General features: G+C 37.6%; 1 pseudogene; it reads right to left on the reverse strand.

The window, feature by feature from the left end:
• Positions 1–1,957: 1,957 nt before the first annotated feature.
• Positions 1,958–20,403, reverse strand: part of LOC106008467 (G protein-coupled receptor 83-like) — a 44,615-nt pseudogene continuing 26,169 nt past the window's right edge.

The raw sequence follows: 20,403 nt of genomic DNA on the forward strand, positions 1-20,403 counted from the left end.
GAATCTAGAGTGGAATAAAGCATGAGAAATGGGGAGATCTTAATTTCAGAGGAAATGATAAGTCTTGGCCCAGAAGGTTGTGAACCACTGGTTAAGGTAGCAGCCAAAACCTAAGTTTGAGCAACCCAGAACAAACAGATATAAAAAAAAGTGAGCACCTAGGTGAAATGCTGGAAGGAGAGAGAAATTTTGTACCTTCTATGAGGGTGCTTCTTAATGTGTGTGTATGGCAATGTGCAGAATATGTGTCATAGCAGAGGTATGAAATAAGGAGAAGAGACTTAAAGTTCACAAAAGATGTGGCAGGGCATATAGGATATGAATTGAAATGAGTTAAGTTGAAAAGGATGTGAGAGAAAGGTAAAAAGGAACCATTGTAAATAGCGAGATAGGCTACAAACATAAAATTAGTGCAGAAGAGCATAATTTATCTTATGGATTTATAGAATCATCACAGGAAAGTACATGACATCAAGAAAAGTAAAATCAGGGGAAGGGAAAGTAAAGCATCAGCAATAAAGAAACCCCAATACCAAGACCAAATAAAATTAACTACATTGAAGATAATGACACAGTGTAATGACTATTGTTATTCTCTTATTTGATTATGGAATTTTGTGTTTTTCATAAAATAAAAATTAAAAAGATAAAAACAAAATATTGCCAAATGAAAAACAAAATTGTCACAGTCTGAGAGCCTCTAAACCCTCACATTAAGCCATGAAATGACATTTAGGCTCAATGAGTATGGATACTATAGGTAGAAATAAGGGACAACACTAGGCAATGATCATGAGTGGTCACAAGAGGCAATATATGCAAGCTTGCACCTGTGTGAACATGAAAGTGTGTATGAGTGCATGTGCATGCCTGCATCTGATTGTATCTTTGTTCCAATTTAGGATGTAAAAATTTATAGTTGCTAGTAAGTAATTGGAGTTGGAAAGGCTGATTTGTCATGCAAGTATTGAGAGAAAAGCATGACTATAAGTCAATATAACAGCCAACTAGGATGGGGAATCCAAATGAGAAAGATCACTATAACTCAACAGAGACCAGATATGCAAGTATATGCCAATTAAATTCAAATACTAATGAGATCCTCTTGATGAGAAAAACCATGGCTCTAGGGAGTAAAATGAGAAATCTGAAACCTAGGAACCAGTTTATAACCATAAGAACTACAAAGACTGAGTTTAGGGAGTCACATTTAAGTAGATGGGTGAAATAGAAGTCTGAGGCCATTCCCCAGTATGTCTTCCTCCTTAAGATGACTTTTTCCCCTCAGGTTTAGTTGAGGTGGCAAATATAGGGGAGCACATAGTCTGTGCTCATAAATAAAATGAAGAAAAAGGAGTTGCTACTATTGAATAGGTGCTATTAAATAGTTCTCCCTCTGATGCTTTACTCATGTTCTCTCTCACTTGTGATTCTTTTATCTTACTGTTAGCAGCAACTAATAGTTATCATAGGTCAAACTTGCAGTCAAATAAATTTCAGTCAGACAATCTAATTCTCACTCTTCTCATCTCTAAAACAAGGTAGGTGAGTCAACAGATTCCTGCAGGATGTCTGGTGGTACCAGTTTTCTTTGTAGGAGTACAGTGGCCCCATCAGGTATAGTGTGACTAACTTTCTAATTCCAAATGCCAGAATCATCAACCCCAAAAAGGAACTGGGGATGGACTTGTAGGGGTGCCAATAACAGAAAAACATTGGGTCTTCATATATGGCTTAAGGGTCATACCATCTCTTGGTGATTTGTTGTTACCATGTTAAATATGAACATCTGATCTAGGATAGGGGATAGGCCTAATTTCCCTGGAAGAAGAATAAAACGGTCATGATCAATTTCTGAGGGTTACTGTCAGCTGAGATGCCACTGAAAATGCATACCCAGGTACTTTTTCAAACAAATTCCAAGGGTTCAAGTGTTCTTCTGTTATAGGTGCCCATCTTAGAGACTGATGGCCCAAACCTGGACACAGAAATAAGTATCCTGAGTTGAAGATTTCTCTTTTTGATCCAGGATGACATCTGGATCTTCCCAATTACCCCGGACAGAGAGTTGAGAATTTCTCTCCCCTGTACCCACACTGGGATCCTCAAATACGTTATGATTCTCCTGAACTTTCACTTCCTGCTCAACCGGGAAGCTACTGCAAAACAGGAAATTAATGCATCAAGACGTTATAGATCTGAGTTTGGCACAGAAGCCCCTGTAAAGCCACCATTAGATGAAAAGATTGCAGTAGGTGTTGTTCATGGCAAACCAGTGGAAGGCATAGAAAACCACACTCTCAGTTTCTATGCCTGCCCTGGAAACAAGAACCCTATAACAGTTGAGGGGAAACAAGTACACTGCAAAGACCATTATGATAAAGGGGAGGGGTACGGGAAAGGAAAGAAGGGAAGGTAATAAATATGAGAAAAGGAAAAAAATGGAAACAAAGTCTTTGTAAATAGGGAGGGATGGAGGGGTGAAGGGAGGGCAGGGGAATGGAGAAAAATACGAACCAAGATATATCATGTAAAGTTACAAATTCCAAATGATGAATGCCATCATATTGTATACGTAAAAGGTACCAACAAAATTAATGAATAAAATAAGAATCAGCATTCGTATGCTCTTCTTCTGCTTCTGGTAGTAGGCCATAAATTGTTGAGCAGACACATGACCAACAGCATTTTGTATCCACAACCTCTTCCCTAAGTGAGTGTATGATACAACAATCACCAGCAGAGGTAGGATATACAGCAAGCTAAAGGTCCCAAGGTCTACATACTTCCCATCTAGCTTGCTGGGTTCAGGAAAACCAGGGAAGTGGTGACTCCTAACAACTCCTCCCCTAGAGTAGAAGAGAATGAAGTTTTGACAAAGAAAACAATGGTATGAATGAAAAGCTTGGGTTCTAGTCCTAGATTTGCCATAGTGTGTCCTTAAATAAATCTCACACCCACCAATCTCTAGATCTTTTATCAATAAAAATTAATAGATGAAACTAGAATATTCTCCCTTATGAGTCCTGGACCAAGCAGAAGTCAAACTGAGGACAATCAAATTCCTAATCGCCAGTGCTCCTAACCTGGTGCCCTACCATTTGGGTCTATTAATACGGTTAGCTTTAGATAGGTGCTCTATGTTCTCTATTGAGAATAAGTGAAAGAAAAGAAAAATGCAGTTAAGAGCTTTTCAAGTGTCAATTTCCCAAGGATCTCTGCAAAGAGGAAGGTAAAATTATCCATTAAATAGCTGAGTACTTACCTACTGATGAGATAGAATAGGTTTTGATAAATTGGATGTGGAAGAGCAAGAAACACTGCAAAACCCCAGATCATAACAACCATTAAAATGCTTTAAGAGTGTGTTAGCCTTGGTTTCAATGGGTTCAGAATTGTCCAGAACAGGCAACACCCTTCTTGACATCAGCTCAGCGCAGTGTTGTTCGTATGGGCAAACATAACATGTCTGAAGTATTAAAACGATTTACCTTATTCCAAAAAATATGAAAGAAGAAAAAATTTACTTTATTGCAATAAGAACACAGTGGGTTGTAGGTAGTTTAGAAAAAAATCAAAAGAAAAGTACATAAAAAAGATATTTCAACTTTGAAAATAGTGGAACTCTAAATGGTACCTACCTAAGAGAGAAGGAGGAAGTGTGGAGGTGGGGAGATGTTTGTGTGACATTCCACAACCATACTTCATCCATAAAACTGGCCTCATCCTGAAGAGTTTGGGGAGGTATCTAATCTATCTTAGCACTGCCCATTCCCTGCCCTTTTATTCAGAAATACTCTCCTGAAGCTTTACCTGGTGTCAGTACATGGCAACTAGAAGCAAAGGACAGGTTGGCTAGTCACTCAAATAATCTCAACTCTTAAAAATTTAGGTTCTAGAATGGAGCTTTGAGACAGACTTATGACCCATATTCCTTAAAGTCCCATCACTCATCACTGGATTAGAGCAGCATCTGCCCTGTGTGCTGGAATCAACTCAATATAGGCACTCACCAGAGCAAAGGAACTGTTCAGCAGAATTATCAAAATGTCAGATATTGCCAGATTGAAGATAAGAAAGCCCTTTAATTTGTTGATTTCCTTGTACTTGATTTAAACTTGGCACACTAGGGAGTTGCCAAAGGGGGATATCATTATGATGATTGCACATGAGAAAATAGGACTATCTTTGCTGAAATGTGGGTTTGCTCTCTAGGCATTTCCTGCCTGTCCTTGTTGGCCTTTCCTATTCTGGACAAGAAATTCTACTGCCATTTAGATTTGTGTGATTCCAGCTTTGATGCCTGATTTGTGGAAAGAAAGTGAAACTTTGATGGAACTAATCAACAGTACTTTTTACTTGTAATAAAAAGGAGATGTTCCATTAAAGAAACAGTTTATTTTCAGAAGGGGTGATAAATTTAGCAGGCCCCAAAGAACTTTAAAGAAGATAGATAAGGAATTCCTTCTCCAAAGCCTGACAAAGAGAAACTTCTTAAACCACCTTATATTTGAAGAATCACATATCCTACAAGAGAAGGGAAGCCAGGAGTCCTCCTAATCAGCTCACAATCACTGGGATGATAGAATCCTGTGAAGCCAATGAAAGCAATCATTTACCCATTAGACTGAGCTATTCTTCCCCCTCATTTCTTTTGATGAATATGAACTTTTCAGTAATTTTGAGGCAATATTTATCAAGCATATTGAAAGTACATTTGATTTATTCCAAATTATCATTGTTGGAGGAGGCAAAAGATAGCCTTGGTACCTTAGCGAAGAATCCTCTCTCAAATAAGTTTTTAAAAAACTAATGAATACGTTATTTATACCGTCTTTATAGGCTCAAATTTGACATAAGATTCCGTCATTTTGAGTCAAAAAAGAACAGCTGTCTGTAGTACAGGCTCAAGGCCAGAGGTCCATATGTGCTCCTCGGGCTCCTGTTTTCAGTCTCCAGATCAGGGTTGTAAAGTAGGACAGTAATGGAGTGTCTTGTTCAATAAATTTGAGTCTTTTGTAAGAAAATGAGTGCTCCTTGAGACCACAATGTTAAGTGAAATAAATTAGACATGCAAGCTTAAATACTGCATGGTTTCTCTTATATGGGAAACACAAAATACAAATATAAAGCAAAGTAAAAGACAGATTATAGGAAGATAGATCTTTCTCAAATTAGGAATGTGATCAAGAGATGGAGGGAGAGGGAAGGAGGGGTGGAGAAGGGGAGGCAAACAAAAAACCAAAATGTATTATGGACAGGTATCAATTCCCCACAAGGAATGTAAACATTATGTATTAAAAACATATATTAATAAAAAATTTATAAATGATACATTGGTAAAGTATATTAAGATTCTGGGTGTACTGCATATTAAACATTTGAAAATTATTCATATATTTTCATCTCTCAGATATTTTATCTTAATTTCAGACTAATATTCAATTAGTAGTAACTGAGGAATTGCTAAGGTTGCTATGTAGAAAATCATTTTAAAAGAAAATAATCATCCTTCTCATTTAATTTGGTCTAGTATTTCTTAGATTTATTTTTAAATTAGATTTTAAAGGAAGATACACCAATATAAAAAAATTACATCCTGTTACAGGCGGAAATCAGGGATAACACTCTATCAGTACATTTGAATGACACACAACAAAAACTACTACAACACTGTAACAATCAGTTTGCATATGCAATCCCAATAAGTATCGCCATTACTAATTTAAAACATTTAAGTGGGAAGGAGTATGTATTAATTCATTTCTAAGATTCTTGGATTAAAACCATCTTAGTCTCTGTCTCCCTTCCACTGGTAGCCCAAAAGAGCAGGCTGTGATTTTTAAAATACTCACAGTCCATAAACTAGTATGAGTACCATCTACTATAAGTTACTTCTTGATTGAGCAATACTAGAAAATGCATCCAATTAATTATTACACACTACCTCTTCTCTGAACAACTTGATTGTTTTGAGGTATGACTCAATTCATTCTGTTAAATCTAGTTAGGTCAGCTGCCTTGGATGATGACAAAATATGTTGCTAATTGACAAATTGTAAATATTACTCTAACACTAAATAACTAGAGAACAATCCAAATTGTGAAACTAAGTGTAAAATGTAGGTGATTTAAGAGCTTTGGTATTGATTTAAAAAGTTACAATTAAAAGTTGAATATGTCAGAGGACTTTGAGAGAAGTTAAGTTAGATATAGATTTTTAAAAATTAATTTTATTGGTACATTTTAGGTATACAATGTAATAGCATTCATCATTGGAGATTTGTACCTTTACACAATCTATCTTGATTCTTTTTTCCCCATTTGCCTGCCCTCCTTTCCACTCCTCCATCTCTCCCTATTTACAAAGACTTTGTTTCCATTTTTTCATTTTCTCATATTAATTCCATTCCCTTCTTTCCTTTCCCCTACCCCTCCACTTCCCCTTCCCCTTTGAACCTTTTATTCCTTTTTCACATTATCAATTATACATTTTGATCTTTATTTATACTTGCAGTTTCTCACACTAGAGAAAATATTGGTTATTTACACATGCGTGTCCTATTTATTTCATTTAAGAATATGGCCTCAATGTGCATTCATTTAGCTATAAATGCCTCTAATTTATCATTCTTTATGGCTGAGTTTTATAACACATTTTACTAAAAAAAATTTCTTTTTTCCAGTCTCCAGTTGATGGGAAATTAGGCTGATTCCAAGTTTTAGCCATTACAAACTGTGCCTCTATGTACATGGGTGCACATATATCACTGTAGTATGTGCTTTTAATTCTTTGGGGAAGATACCCATCAGGGGAAGAGCCAGGTCAAATAGGACCTCTAATCTTAGTTCTTTGAGGTATCTCCATAGTGATTTCCACAGTGGTTGCACCAGTCTACACTCCCACCAGCAGTGGAACAGGGTTCCTTTTTCCCCACAGCCCTGCCAGCATTTCTTATTGGTTGATTTCATGACAGCAGCCATTCTTTCTGTGGTGAGATGGAATCTGAGCATTTTTTTCATTTCCATCTCTCAAATGACCAGTGATATTGAACATTTTTTCATAGGTTTATTTGCTGCTTTTACTTGTCTGAGAAATGTCTGTTCATTTCAGATGCCCATGTTTGGACTGAATCTTCAAATTTGAGAGGTCTGATTTTTTTAAAGTTCTTTATATTCCAGAGAGTAGACCTTTGTCTGAAGAAGAGATGGTAATTATTTTTCCCACATTGTGAGTTGTCTCTTCACACTGTTGGTGGTTTCTCTTGCTGTGCAGAAGCTTTGTAATGAGAAGAGATACCACTTGTTGATTCTTTGTGCTAGTTCACCCTGCGACTAAGGTTTTGTTCATGAAATCTTTTCCTACACCAATGTCTTTCAGAGTTCTACCTAACCTCTCTTCCAGATGGTTTAGTGTTTCTGTTTTAATATTTAGATCGTTAATCCATTTTGATTTTGGTTTAGTGAGTGGTGAGAGATATGGGTCAAGTTTTAATCTCTGACAAGTTGAAACCCAGTTTTGCCAAGACCATTTATTAAAGAGACTATCTTTCCTCCAGTGAGGATGTTTGGCTACTTTATCAGAGATAAGGTGGCTGAGTGTTTCTGGAGTTGTTTCTGCATCTTCTAATCTGTTCCACTTATCCTCAGGTCTCTTTCTTTGCCAGTAACTTGCTGTTTTTTATCACAGTAGCTTTGTAGTATAGTTTCAAGTTGGGTATTGTGATAACCCCTATCTTATCCTTAATGCCTAGAATTGCTTTTGGTATTCGAGGTCTCTTCTTGTTCCAAATGGATTTTTGGATTGTTTTCTCAAGGTCCATGAAGTATGCTGTTGGAATTTCAATTGGGATTGCATTGAATCTATATAGCAGTTTTGGAAGTATGGCCATTTTCACTATGTTGATTCTTCCTACCCAGGACCAAGGGATGTCTTTCCATTTTCTGATATCCTCTTCAATCTCTCTTTTCAGAGTGCTATAATTTTCAGAGTAGAGGCTTTTGATTTCTTTCATTAGGTTGATTCTTAGGTATTTCAGTTTTTTGGATGCTATTGTGAAAGGAATTGTTTGCCCTATTTCTCTCTCAGTGACTCTGTTGTTCATGTAGAGGAAAGCTATTGATTTTTGTGTGTTGAACTTGTATCCAGCTACTTTCCTGAATTTGGTTATTAAGTCTAGAAGACTTTTGGTGCAGTTCTTGGGGTCTGCTATATAGAGTATCATGTAATCTGAAAATAATGACAATTTGAATTCTTTGTTTCCCACCTTTGTTCCTTTTATTTATTTCTCTGGCCTAACTGCTATTTCTAATGTTACCAAAACTATATTGAACAGGAGTGATGATAGTGAATATTCTTGTCTTGTTCCTTATTATAGCATGAAAGCTTTCAGTTTTTAACCATTTATTGTGATGTTGGCTGTTAGTTTTTCATAGATAGCCTTTATCAGGTTGAGATAAAGCTCATCTATTTCAATTTTAGGTAGGGTTTTTATCATGAACAGAGGTTGGATTTTGTTGAATCCTTTTGCTGCATCTATTGTGATGATCACATGGTTTTGTCCTTTGCTCTGTTAAGATAGTGTATTACATTTATTGATTTGTGTATGTTGAACTATCCTTGCATCCCTGGGATGAATCCTACTTGGACAAGGTGTATGATCTTCTTGAAAAACTTCTGCATTCTGTTTGCCAGTATCTTATTGAGGATTTCCCCATCTATATTTGTTAGTGAGACTGGCCTATGGTTCTCTTTTTCAGTTGGTTCTTTCTCTGCTTTTGAGATCAAGGTGAATCTTGCTTCCAGGGATGAATGTGGGAGTGTTGCTTCCCTTTCAGTTTCCCTGAAGATTTTAAAGACTAGTGGCAATAGATCTTCTCTAAATGTCTTGTAGAATTCAGCAGTGAAGCCATCAGGACCTGGGCCTTTCTTAGTTGGAAAGTTTTTAATTACATTTTCAATTTCATTGCCTGATATTTAGAATATCAAGGGTCATTTAGAATTTTTAGGTCTTCTTCGTTCAACTTTGGTAATTCATTCGTATCTAGGAATCTGTCTATTTCTTCTCTGTTTTCCATCTTTTTTGGAGAATAGGTTCTGGAAGTAGATATTGATGATCCTCTGGATATCTGCTGGGTCTGTTGTAATTTCAGCCTTTTTCTTCCTAATTGCATGGATTTGGGCTTTTTTTCATTGGTAAGTTTTTAGTTACATTTTCAATTTCATTGATTGATATTGGTTGTGTAGAAGTTTTAGGTCTTCTTCATTCAACTTTGGTAATTCATACGTATCTAGAAATCAGTCCATATCTTCTGTGTTTTCCGTCTTTTTGGCATATAGGTCCTCAAAGAGAGTATTGATGATCCTTTGGATTCGGCTGGGTCCCTTGTAATTTTATCATTTCCATTCCTAATTGCATGGATTTGGGTCTTTTCTTTCCTCATTTTGATAAGATTTACTAAGAGTTTGTCAATTTTATTTTTTGGAAAAACCAACTCTTTGCTTCACTGATTTTTTTGTATCATTCTCTTAGTCTCCATTGCATTGATTTCCGCTCTGATCTTTATAGTTTCCTCCCTTGTATGAGCTTTGAGTTTGTCCTGCTCTTCTCTTTCTACATGCTTGAGGTTCAGCATTAGGTTGTTTAATTGAGTTCACTTTGTTTTCCTGATGAGTCTTCACGGGTATGAATTAATTGAGTTCACTCTGTTTTCCTGATATGAGTCTTCATGGCTATGAATTCCCTCTTAAGACTGCTTTCATTGTGTCCCATGGATTCTAATATATTGTAATGACATTGTCATTTAATTGTAGAAACTGTCGGATTTCTTCTTTAATTTCTTCTGTGATCCCTCGGTTATTCAAAGGTGTGTTGTTCAATTTCCATGTTAATAACAAAATTCAGTGAAGTAGCTGGATACAAGGTCAACACACAAAAATCAATACCTTTCCTGTACACAAACAACAGACTCACTGAGAGAGAAATGTGGCAAACAATTCCTTTCACAATAGCATCCAAAAAAAAGGAAATACCCAGGAATCAACCTAACAAAAGAAATCAAAAGCCTCTACTCTGAAAATTATAGCACTCTGAAAAGAGAGATTGAAGAGGATATCAGAAAATGGAAAGACATCCCTTGGTCCTGGGTAGGAAGAATCAACATAGTGAAAATGGCCATACTTCCAAAACTGCTATATAGATTCAATGCAATCCCAATTGAAATTCCAACAGCATACTTCATGGACCTTGAGAAAACAATCCAAAAATCCATTTGGAACAAGAAGAGACCTCGAATACCAAAAGCAATTCTAGGCATTAAAGATAAGATAGGGGTTATCACAATACCCAACTTGAAACTATACTACAAAGCTACTGTGATAAAAAACAGCAAGTTACTGGCAAAGAAAGAGACCTGAGGATAAGTGGAACAGATTAGAAGATGCAGAAACAACTCCAGAAACACTCAGCCACCTTATCTCTGATAAAGTAGCCAAACATCCTCACTGGAGGAAAGATAGTCTCTTTAATAAATGGTCTTGGCAAAATTGGGTTTCAACTTGTCAGAGATTAAAACTTGACCCATATCTCTCACCACTCACTAAACCAAAATCAAAATGGATTAACGATCTAAATATTAAAACAGAAACACTAAACCATCTGGAAGAGAGGTTAGGTAGAACTCTGAAAGACATTGGTGTAGGAAAAGATTTCATGAACAAAACCTTAGTCGCAGGGTGAACTAGCACAAAGAATCAACAAGTGGTATCTCTTCTCATTACAAAGCTTCTGCACAGCAAGAGAAACCACCAACAGTGTGAAGAGACAACTCACAATGTGGGAAAAATAATTACCACCTCTTCTTCAGACAAAGGTCTACTATCTAGAATATATAAAGAACTTAAAAAAAATCAGACCTCCCAAATTTGAGGACTCAATCCAAACATGGGCATCTGAAATAAACAGACATTTCTCAGACAAAGAAGTAAAAGCAGCAAATAAACCTATGAAAAAATGTTCAATATCACTGGTCATTTGAGAGATGGAATTGAAAAAAATGCTCAGATTCCATCTCACCACAGAAAGAATGGCTGCTATCATGAAATCAACCAATTGCTGGTTGGGCTGTGGGGAAAAAGGAACCCTGTTCCACTGCTGGTGTGAGTGTGGACTGGTGCAACCACTGTGGAAATCAGTATGGTGATACTTCAAAAAACTAGAATTAGAGGTCCCATTTGACCCAGCTATTCCTCTGCTAGGTATCTTCCTCAAAGAATTAAAAGAATCATACCACAGTGGTATATGTGCACCCATGTACATAGAGGCACAGTTTGTAATAGCTAAAACTTGGAATCAGCCCAATTGCCCATCAACTGGAGTTTGGATCAAGAAAATGTGGTTTTTAATAAAATAGAGTACTAGTCAGCCTTAAAGAATGAGAAATTAGAGATATCTGTAGCTAAATGGATGCACACTGAGGCGATATTCTTAAGTGATATAAATAGGACACATGTATAAATACAAAATATTTTCTCTGGTGTGAGAAATTGAAAGTGTAAATAAGGACTAAAAGGTATAATTGATAATGTGAAATAGGAAAAAAGGGGCAAAGTGGAAGGGAAAGTGGGAGGAGTAGGAGAAAGTAAAGAAGGGAATGGAATTAATATGAGAAAATGAATAAATGGGAATAAAGTCTTGGTAAATAGGGATGGGTGGAGGTGTTGAAGGGAGGGCATGGAATGGGGAAAAAAATGAAGAACCAAGATAGATTACATAAAGGTACAAATTTCCAATGAGTAATGTAATTATATTGTATACCTAAGATTTACCAATAAAAATAATTTTTAAGAAATGTCAATCATTCTTGTCTTTGGTAGACATATAGCTTTATGCATGGAGGAGACAAGGCCAAATAAACAGTTAAGTATGCATGGGCCAAACTATAAAATCAATAAGATCATTATGAATAGACCCAACAAATATTTCCACCAGGAAGAACCAGTAATAACCTCCTACAAAGAGGGTAATTAGAATGTCCAGGGAATTTCAGAATCCTGATGACATTAACCTGTTTTTTAATATCTTGAATAACCATGAAGATAATAGCAAAGGATAGGGAATATACACATAACACTGAGCTTTTATAATTGCCCAAGTACCTCCTTGTGCTGCTTTTAGAATGTCTATTATCATCTGATTTTGGACAACAGCCTGTCTCATTAATTTTAATTTTTCATTTAGGAGAGAGAGCCCAGTAGAGGTGTTGTTTAAGGCTCATTCAGTATAGTTAGTTAAGGCCTTGATGTGTTGCATGACATCCTCTAATCCTAGGGAAGGGACAAAGAGAAGCCAAATGATCATACCAGTGAAACACACTTCTAGATCATCAGAGTCATAGAGGTTATAAGTTTGCAGGTTCACTGATATTTTTGAGACTCCTACCTTATAACCATGCAAATCACAGGATGCATCTCCCTATCCATACAGAAGGTAGCTAGGACCACTGTTTGGTTCCACAGTACCAGTGAGTGACACTGGGGGCTTTCCATCTAATTTCAAGGTGATTAAACCAGTTTGTTGTAAACCAATCTCCAACCTATAAAGTCATGGTGTGCATACACTGTTTGAGGGTCATCCATCTCAAGTATTTAGTAGTTAGGCCAATGAAAATAAGAATGACTTATTTGTTCCTAACATAAGGGGGGCTTTCTACTAAGTTGTCCTATAGTTGGAGTTAACCACATGTAATCATGCCATATCTGAAAATAGACATCTTTGTATTTGATTGTTGCCTCTCATGATTGGAGTGGGCTCTTATTTAATAGGAGTTTTACTATTGTGTGTAGAGAGGCTTCAGTGGCATTTTTAGGAAAAATTCAATTATGTCCAGGACTACTAGGGGTGTAGTTTATAGGCCATTCAGTTGCCTAATACCAGTAGGCTAAACTATGAATCACTAAACTTTTTTGTATCTCATCAATGTAGTCTTGTAGCTTATTCTAATCATCTCCTTGACCTGAGGATATTCACTATGGAAGTCCTGATGCACTTGAGAAGGAGAGTAGGCCATATATCCAGGAAGATCTTTGTTGTAATGACTCTGCATATTCCTGTGCCCAGACGAGAAAGGAATTGTATTCTCCTTTAAATGGTAATTAGTAAAAGGGCTAAAAGTAACATCAATGATCACTTATCTGAAGATGTTGTCTTCTGTTTAAACAAAAATTTTAAGTCTTCTGTGTGTTCACAGGAGTATTTGGATGGTTGCTCACACTCAGTGACAAACTCTGGTTCCCAGGGCTTGAGTCCGGTGTGATGTATCCAGGAGTTCCAGCTTGCTACCTTGGACAGCTGATGGACTTGAAAGAATCATCGTGTTTGGTTCTTCCCCAGTTGGTCCTAGGGAAGGGGGATGATAAGGGAAGAGAGTTTATCAGTACTAAATCTCCAGGTTGGAATATGAGAGTTCCCTTTTCTTTAAGGCTGAACTTGTTAGCTGTGAAAAGTATGTTGGAATTTACCCAGTAAGGTGACATCTTCTCATACAGCATCTGTTTCTCTATCAAAGAGAAAATTATTAGTGAGAAAAGGGTGTCCATAAAGCATTTCAAGTAGACTGAGGCCTAGAATTTGAGGTGTATTTCTTATTTTGATAAGACCTAAAAGTAGTAAATGAGCCCACCGTAGGTGCATTTTCTGAGCCATTTTGGGATGACTCTTTAGGGTCTCATTGTTTTCTTTTTTACCTTTCCTGATGATTTTGGCATTCATGCCCAGTGAAGTTGATAGAGAATGCCTAGTGCCTGAGAGATGTCCTGTGTGACTGTTTCTTTAAAAGAAGGCCCATCATCACTCTGTAAGTTCTTAGGAAGTTGAATCCTGAGAATTATTTCTGAGGCTAAAACATTTACCATTTCTTGTGTCTTTTCTGTTCTATAAGGAAAGGCCTCAATTCAGTTTGTGAAAGTATCTACCCAGACCAGTAGATACTGGAGTCCCTTACAGTTTGGCATGCAAGTGAAATCAATCAATCTTTTCAAGGTGTTTACCATGTCTCTTTATACCTGGAGTGGCTATCATCTGGATAAAAGCATAGTTCTTTTGACAGAGCCGACATGTCTTAACTAACATGTTGTATTGTCTAAGAAAATCTCTTTCCAGGGAATAACTTTGAGGTTATCTGGTGGGTCTTATCTCTCATCAAGTGAGAGTTTTGATGTAAAGACTTAATAACTTTCCATTGACGAGCACCAGGAAGGAACAATTTACTATCATCTGATTGTAACCATTTTGATGGAAGGAACTGACACTCATGGGAGGGAGCCCACTTGACATTTGACTGAAAAAATTTGGGTCAAGTATGATCAAGGGACCCTCCCAAGATCAGGGAGACCTGAAGACAAGGCCTTGAGAAGCTTCTTTTGCTCTACCTATTTTTCCTTTAGTTGCCCATGCTTCAAGATTTATTTCTGTTTCCATGAGAGGGAGGTAGCATACCTGACATGGGTGCATGTAGATATTACAGCATTCAAACAAAATAAAATATCTCTCCCCAGGAGGGGAACTGGAATTTCAGCCATAATTAGGAGTCAATGGGTGAAGAGAAATCCATCCCAGTTATAGCCTAAGTGTGATGAGAAACAGTGAGTTGTCTCCTCTCTGGTGACTCTTTTCACTGAAGTATGATGGGTGGAAGGAAGGCTGGGTTGAAAAAGAAGGATCAAGAGACAGACACCAGTGTCCAGTAATAGGCTGGTTTCTTTTCCTTCTATAGTCATGATTACCCAGGGAGATGCCTGTCTCACCAGAAGGTGAAGGCACAAAGTGCCCCAGGGGCCCTTCAGTCTTTCTGGACCAGCTAGTAAGATGGGTCTGAGCTCTTGGGCCTTCTCCTCTAGAGGCAGTCCAACTTCCAGTGGTCACCTTTCAATCAGGGCATGGCTCAGGGGGCTTTTTGTCATGACTGTTCTTATCACAATCCCTCTTAAAGTGGCCTGGTTATTTTTTTAGTAGTAGAAGGTGAGTTTAGTCACTGACCTCTTCTTGGAGCCCTGAGCATCATACCTCCTGGTCTATTCCTTTTAAGGCTACAACAAAGGCAGCCACCTACTTTTTGACTCTTTGTTTCTTCCCCTTGGTTTCCTCCTGGCCTTAATTATAAAATACAGTGAAGGCAATTTTCACTAAGGTATCAAGTGAGCTATCTGGAGCAAAAGCCATTTCTTGGAGCTTTTTTTCTAATATCTGAGGCTGACTGGATAATAAACATCTTTAAGAAAAATCCATCCTTCAATCAAATCAGGAGCCAGGGATGTATGCTTTTTTTAATGCCTCTTGTAAACAATCTAAGTAGGCAGAGGAGTTCTCATTTTCTCCTACTGAATAGTTGACAATGTAAATAATTGAAGGGCTTAGTTCTAGTCCTTTTTAGACCTTCAAAAATACATGTCTGAAGATGCCTACTATTCCAATCTACTGACAGACTGGTAGGCCAGTAGGGATCTTGGATTGGGACCACTTGTGTTCCAGTGGGAACTTGCTGCTCCTCTGGCTGCCTGTCTTCTGGTATTCTGAAGTTAACAGTATGTTATTAATCTCCAAATGTAATAACAAATTCCAAATGAATTGCTGCCTGTCTTTCAGTAGAAGTCAATGTTTAAGTGTAATGTTACATATTTCCAATCAAGTTCATAGGTCTGAGTAAGTCCTCTAAACACCTCAATGTACTTATCAGGGTTGTCTGAAAACTTTCCCAGATCTGTTTGATCTATTTGAGGTCACTGAGAAAAAAGGACATGTGAACACAAGTATGTCAGAATTCACCATTTACTTCTTGTAAGGGATATTTTCCTTTTTTTTCCAGTACTGGGGATCAAACCCAGGACCTTCTGCTTGCCATGCAGGTGCAGCACCACTGAGTTACACCCCAGCCTATTTTCCTTGATAAGCTTGAACAAAATCAGGGAGGATTCAATTATAGCTGGCTTATAAGCCTCACCCTTAGACCCCAAATGGTAAGGGGGAGGGATCTCAAATTCCAACGGGCAAGTAGGGAAAGCCTTTGGCTCAGTAATAGCGGATGAGATTTTGATCAAAGTTGCCTTGGAAAACTTGTCCTAAGGTTCAGTAATGGTAGGTGAGGCTTTGATTAATGTTGCCTCAGAAAGCTCATCATCAGGTTCCAAAGGGCTAGGGTGGTTAGTCTCAGGCTTAGTGATAGTTGATTCCTTAAGGACCAGAGGTGTCTGGTTTTCCTGTGGCTTATATTTATATTTTGAACACAGGTAAGGATTTTCTCTTAATACAAAGAAAGTCTGAACATAAGGTAATTCTGACCATATTCTCTCTCTCTCTCTCTCTCTCTCTCTCTCTCTCTCTCTCTCTCTCTCTCTCTCTCTCTCTCTCTCTCTCTCTCTCTCTCTCAGAGTACAATTCTAGTTGTGAACTAGTATCCTAATCAATAGTTCGCTCTGCATTCCATTTTGGCTCTAAGGGGCAGGTAGACCATGAGTGGGTGCAAAAAAATATTAAACGACTCTTTCTCAATATGTAAGGATTGAACATTTTCCTATGCTTAAGAATACATTCCAAAGGAGCAAGAGATTTTGATATTGAGTCTCCCATCTGAAACAAGAGAAAGAAATTGGCATCTCATTTAATTTCTACATTATTTCTATATCCTCACAGCATTCCCAAGGTGACTCTACTTCAGAGCAGGTGGTTGCCTTCTGAAGAGAAATGAGTAGGGCCAGGTCAGATTAATCACCTCTTACTGGCTCACAACCCTATCTTCCTCAGCAACTCATACTCCTAACTCTAGCACAAGTTACAGTTGATTCCATCTGTAACTGTCATGTGTTAAAGGAGGAAGCATTGGTAGAAAACCAATAATCAAGAGTTTTTGAATCACTGCTTTTTTACTCTTTAAAAGAGAGTGAGGAAAATAGATCAAATGGGAGCACTTCCCAGCTGTAAAAGAGATCACCTCTAGAGACAGACAGAGTCAAATAAATGGCCAGGAGAAATCTTGCTCTGAGCTTTAGGATGAAGAAGCCTCCAAAACATTTGTGTTATTTACCTAATTACCTAAACAATTTTTCTTATCAACAAGACAAGGCTATGCTTTGTTCATAGTCCTACCTAAAATTTCTATGTCTCTGAAGCTCACAGGTTAAACTTATACCTAGCAACCACAATTTATGTTAGTAAAGGCACATGTATCAGTTTTCTACATGCACATGAAGAGAAAGGCTGACTAAAAATTCCTTTTTACTACTAGTTAGCATATGTAGAACACAAGTGTAAATTGCTTCTCTTATAGCTTTCCTCTGTGAAAGGCAGACCGCTGTTGCAAGCTGCCTCAGTTTGAGACGTCCTGTAGAGAGGTGGGTCTGATGATAAAGAGTTGTAAAGCTAACTCTCAGTAAGTTGGACAGAAAAAAGTAAATTTAGAGGGGTTCTTAAATAAGACCTTTGTCCTAGTGAAGATTTGTCAGGGCATCTAGAAGGTTATTTTTTCTATTTGTGCCTGTCCCCATAGGGGTGTATCTTACTAGCAGAGAGAGATAAGTCCAAATCTGTAGCTCAACTCTTAAAAGAGGCTTAAAAAAGAGCTCCAACAGCATCATCTCAGGTCACTCTGGGACAGAGGATACCTGAAAATCACTGAGAGTTACCTTTGACCACACTGAGGAGTGCAGGTAGGAACAATAGATAAGTGGGTATTTTTCTGCTGGTTACCAAGTTGAGCTGTCAAGACTCAGCTTCTACTGAGGAACCTTTGGGTATCCACAAGAGAGTAGCCCTTGCTATGACCCCTCAGTTGTCCTCTCACCTTCCACCAGTTCCATGCAACCAGAGATCTGTCTCCAGAAATGAATCCTGTCTAGTTAACTTTCTAGTTAACAGCTGCCCATCTAGCTAACTTTCCATCAACCATTGCCTTCAAAGGGGATTCACCAGAAGGTGCTGGGGAACCTATCCTCTCCTTTAAGAATGGTAGCTGCTCTAAGAACATTTACTAGCTGGCAGAATAACCACAGTTTGGTTTAGCATTCTATAAGGGATAGATAAAAGCCTGAGCTTTTTTTTTTTAAATCTAAGATGACTTTCCTGTCTTTGGTGTTAACAAACACTCATTTTCTATGGGATCAACTTAAACATTCTGAGTTGGAAAAGGTTGGGAAAGTTCAGAGATCTTCCTTTTTCTAATCTTACATGCCTTGAAAAGGAAAGTATAAAGTGGCAGGAAAATCAGAAATGAGATCAGAAAAAGGAAGTCTTTTCTTCTCATGCTCAGAGTGATTTATTGCAACAAATTGCTCTTGAGCCTAGAAAGGCAAGAATGGGCAATCTCAAGAGACACACTTGCTTTATCACCAGTGGATGATCAGGCCAGAAAGGAAACAGGCAGAACAGGCTTGACATTTCCTCTAGAGTATAGAGGAAGATTGTGCCAGTTTGTCTCAGTGAAACCTGTCCTCTAAGTCTTAAGAATGGCCACCAGTAGTTTGTAATAGCTAAATCTTCAAAACAGCCACTAAGCCCATCACTTGGTGAGTGTATAAAGAATATGTGGGTTTTTAAATATAAAATGGAGTACTACTCAGCCATAAAGATAAACTTGAGACATTTAGAGCTAAATGGATGCACATTGAGGCTATACTCTTAAAAGTTAAATAAATAGGATACATGTGTAAATACCGATTTGTTTCTCCGGTGTGAGAAACTGAAGGTGTAAATGAGGACCAAAATCTGTAACAGATATTGTGAAATAGAAAGAAAATATTCAAAGGGAAGGAGAAAAGTGGTTCAAAGGGAGGGGGAAAGGACAAAAGGGAAAGAAAAAATTTGAACAAAAGAAGGAAAAATGGAAACAAAGCTTATGTGTATAGGGAGGTGTGCAGGGGTTGAAGGGAGGGCAGGGGAATGGGAAAAAATAAGAACCAAGATATATCATGTACAGGTACAAATTCCCGATGATTAATATGATCATAAGGTATAACTAAAATGTACCAATAAACTCAATAAATAAATAAATAAATAAAAGGCTGCCAGTATATCACCTTTTAATTGGCAGGAGGAGTTCAGTGATTTATTAATAGGCATGTATATTTTCTAAATATGAACTCGATTTCATAAAAATGACTCATTCTACAGCACTTTATATCAATGTCTACTAGGTGGCGCTATAACATTACTTTTCCCTAGCACTGCTGAACAACTCACAGCAAATTGGTCAGACGAGGAACACCAGTAAATTTAACATCTAAGCCCAAATGCAGCATATACAAAACAGGAGGAAAATCTCACATTCTTTAATGGGGCACATCCTCCCATGTTGTCAACTTAAATTTACCATCATTTTAACAAAAGGCAGTGTATAAAAGAGACAAGCAATTGACAAAGACAAGACATAAAAATTAAAAGCATGAGCAATTAAAAAACAGTGATAATACTTTTGATTACCTAAGCGAGTCACAATCCAAAATCTATGAAAAAAACCTAACTCTTATCTCCATGCAATTAGCTCTTTGGGACATCCAAATGATATAGTTAATATCAGGACCTCCAAATATGATGTAAGGGAAATACTGTAACTCCCAAACTGTTAGAAGCTGATACGCTGAGTTCATGTTCTCTAATATTGAAGAATGAATTCTAGGAACAATAGAGGTTTAAGAGTACAAAGCATTTATTGAGGGGGAAAGATATAGCTCCTGAGAGGCAGGGGAGGACCCAAAATGGGTTGCCAAAGACCTCATTTCTCAGGGGAAGTTTTATAGAGCACAACAACATGAGTACAACAAGGGTTACAGCAATGATCAACCAATAAGATTATAAGTGTAGTTGTTTAGATAACGTTGATCCAATAGGGAAGTAAGTCATGTAGCAAGTGTACATGGAAAAAACAAAGAAATTTTCGGGAAGAAATGAGTCTGAGGGTCTTGGTAACATACCAAGGTGACTGATGTCTATTTAGCATTAGACTAAGAGTTACCATTTATCTTAGCCCTGGTCATTTCATATTTATCTTGAGGTCTGACCCCCCACAGATGTGCCTCCCACTGCAGTGTAATATGTTTTTACCTTTGTTCTGACTCTCTCAAGGGCCTAGTCCTGTCTGACTGCCTTTAATATTCCTACCTAACTTAGCTGTCCATAATGATATCATACCAGTTACACACACATGTACAGATGTCCCCTTTACAGAGTCATTAAATAATCTGCTTCCTTATACCCCCCCTTTACTTATTCATTACAAAGGGGCAGGAAGAAACCAAATTGCCAGAAAGAATGTAGGCAGACATGCATAGGATCAAAGCCAGTCAAGAGAATAGATCAGAGATGGACAGTTGCCCACCTGGGAGATGAGAAAGAAACTATTCCCCAATAAAATGAGCCA

The sequence above is a fragment of the Heterocephalus glaber genome, unplaced genomic scaffold (genome assembly GCF_053883595.1).
Source record: "Heterocephalus glaber isolate CG9 unplaced genomic scaffold, H.glaber_assembly_v1.0 deba00001790, whole genome shotgun sequence".
Classification (NCBI taxonomy): Eukaryota; Metazoa; Chordata; class Mammalia; order Rodentia; family Bathyergidae; genus Heterocephalus; species Heterocephalus glaber.